The sequence below is a fragment of the Oncorhynchus nerka genome, linkage group LG2 (assembly GCF_034236695.1).
Source record: "Oncorhynchus nerka isolate Pitt River linkage group LG2, Oner_Uvic_2.0, whole genome shotgun sequence".
Lineage (NCBI taxonomy): Eukaryota > Metazoa > Chordata > Actinopteri > Salmoniformes > Salmonidae > Oncorhynchus > Oncorhynchus nerka.
The window spans coordinates 83,389,214-83,391,997 of record NC_088397.1 but is presented as its reverse complement, the minus strand read 5'-3'; positions in this window follow the sequence as shown (position 1 = coordinate 83,391,997).

Here is a 2,784-nt window from a genome sequence, read left to right as displayed (position 1 = left end):
TTTGCGATTTCCAAATTGTTGTGTAATGTTTATGTCCAATGGCTGATGAGCACCGATACGGGTGGCAGCACCCAAAGGGCTTGGATTTTCGAGTTGTAGCCTTAGATTTGGGGGGGACATAGTGTCCTCATGAGTGACAGAACACTGAGCCAATCACGGCGCAACTAGAGAACATTACCAAACCCTAAGCTCTGTATTTTCTGCTGGCTGCCGCACCACCACAGAAAGCGCTGAGCTAGGCTGAACACCTGCATTTTGGAGCTGCCTTACTCGTATGCAGCTTTATTAATGCAATGCTTGTTTATTTTTTGACATTGTTTGCAAACTGATACGTGACATGTATTAATGCCAAAATAACATGCAAAACAGGCAAGCCCCCCGCCATTTTTTGTTGTTGTTTTATTTAATTTAATTTAGCTAAAAATGTGGGTCTCAAAACCCCACCTGCCCTGAATGATGGGTCGCCACTGTCTCACATTATCAACGTTACCGTTCGTTTGAGGGTTCTTTTTACAGTCTATGGCTCGAGGAAACTTTGCAGACACAGTGATCTGAGCAACAAAAACATTACTTTGGGAAAGGGTCAAGTCTGCAAAACTTAGTCCACTCTGTTCATAACAGATTGTAGTTTTGGGAACAGCAAACTGCATTGAGATCAAATGTTTAATTGATGAGAAAATTTGCACAATGTCGGCCAAAATCCATCTCGTTCCATCTTCTCCTACTGCCGGCCACTGAGCTTCCTCTCCCTACCATATTTGGTAGTGAACTATACATCTGGTGAAATATCTATCTGTGGCTTTATCGTTGTTGTTTTTTACAGAAATGTTTGGTGATTGACTAGGGGTGTGTCTGAAATTCAATCTGGAGTGCCAGAGTGAATTTATGAACGCACCCTAGGAATGCCTTGGAGATCGAGATCGACCGGTTTGTGACAACTGCTCTAAGCTAACAGACTGCATTAGAGCCATTGTTCTAGGATTCGACTAGATGGGATACAGCTTTTGTCAGATTTCACTTTTCATAGTATGTTAGGAGAAGTTGCACAGTAAGTTAGGAGAAATAACGTAGGCGTTTAGGATAATTAGATTATAATTAAACTTGACGTTCATTTGACAAAAGCTGTATCCCTTCTAGCCATGACCCCTGTTCCACTCTGAGCAGTGGTCTCCACTTGCTCCTTTTCCCTGGGGGAGGATGGGGGAAGGGGAGTTTGTTGCCATGCAACAGGGGAAGGATGGACCTTGATGGTAGGAGGGGACCTCTTTGGTTTACAGGTCCCTCTGGAAGGAAAGCGGGTCAGAGACAGCCAGGGGTAGGATGTTTGGAGCAGTTGGGGTGATATCAGGAGTGGTGGCCAGAGAGCTAGAACGTCAGAGGACATCCAGAAGCTGTGGGTTTGACCTCTGGCTTTCTACAAGACTCAAGGGGTCTGCCAAGGGATTTGTCAAGGGTTTTCAGGCTATATCTCGGCAAGGACTCACACTGGCCTTGGCTAAAACAAAACAATCTAGCTAATTACAAACACAGGAAATAGCTGGAACTTTCTCACTTTCTCTAGCTTCTTCTTCTCAGAGTTGGAGATCGCTTAGCATGTTCTGCTCCACATCACCCGTGGGCGGAGATTCTTGTGATTAACTAATATTTTTTATGATAACTTATATGTATTCTGCTATATCTCCATAGCCTTTTGTACAATTGTCCTCCATTGTTATTTATTTATTTATTTAACCTTTATTTAACTACAGTATAGTATTCAGTTGCACATGATAAGTAATGAAAGGTATGATGTAACACAGGATGAACTGATCTTATTCAGCTAGCTTAGGCCTATATAGTCAGCTCATACAAGCTATTGTATATTAGCTTACACAATTTATAGATGTCAATAGAGGGCTGTACGGTCAAGCTTCCGAGGAACTAAGGTAAGGAAGTGGCAAGAGTCGTCAGAGGTGTAAGAATAACTGGGAGTACAAAACTAGGGTGTTTGGTGCTGAGGGATGTTATATATTTTTTGCCTGCTGGTGTGCAAGAATACCACAGAATGACTGAGCAATCTCTATCAAGTCTTCCAATACCACAGTGGGCGGTGGTTTCTCAGAATTCCACAGTCGCTTGATCCTGACACCTCTCTCTGGTGTGATGCCGCATTCACAACATCTCGTTATTTTCTTAAATACAAGCATACGACTGGGAAAAATCCCCTTGAATGCCCCTCCAGCTGGTAATTACTTTGGGAAACTCGTCTATCATCCCTGTGCGCTGAGTTTCCCACTTGCACCTCTCTGACGTAATTTGTCAACAAAAAAGACAGCAAGCATGGAGGCATCTTCATCAGTATTTGTGGATGGTAAGAACAAAATATAAATTGCTCATACAAAATGTATTCTGTTCCTCTTCCATTTGTGAATGTAGAAAGTGAAAGCAGCTCTGGATATAATTTTTATGGGCAAAAAATTGGCAAAACAATCACAAGCCTAATGATCTCCATGGGCCTCCGTGGTATTTCCCTCTTCAAAATGTGAATGCATTCAACTCATATTTAAGACTCCACAACTGGTAATTACCACCTTCCCAACTGGCTATGAATGCAGCATAAGGATTTAATTGATGCCTTATCATTAGCTGTGAATATTAGATAACAGCATTGTCAAGCAAATGTGTGGAAGGTCAGTAGGTATCTTGGGAGGGATGGGGTTCCATTGACAAGGCTGAGGTGGGGTCATTTTGGATTGGGAAGTTGGGTAGTGTTAGTGGGGAAACACCCAGATGGGAGGTGTGAGG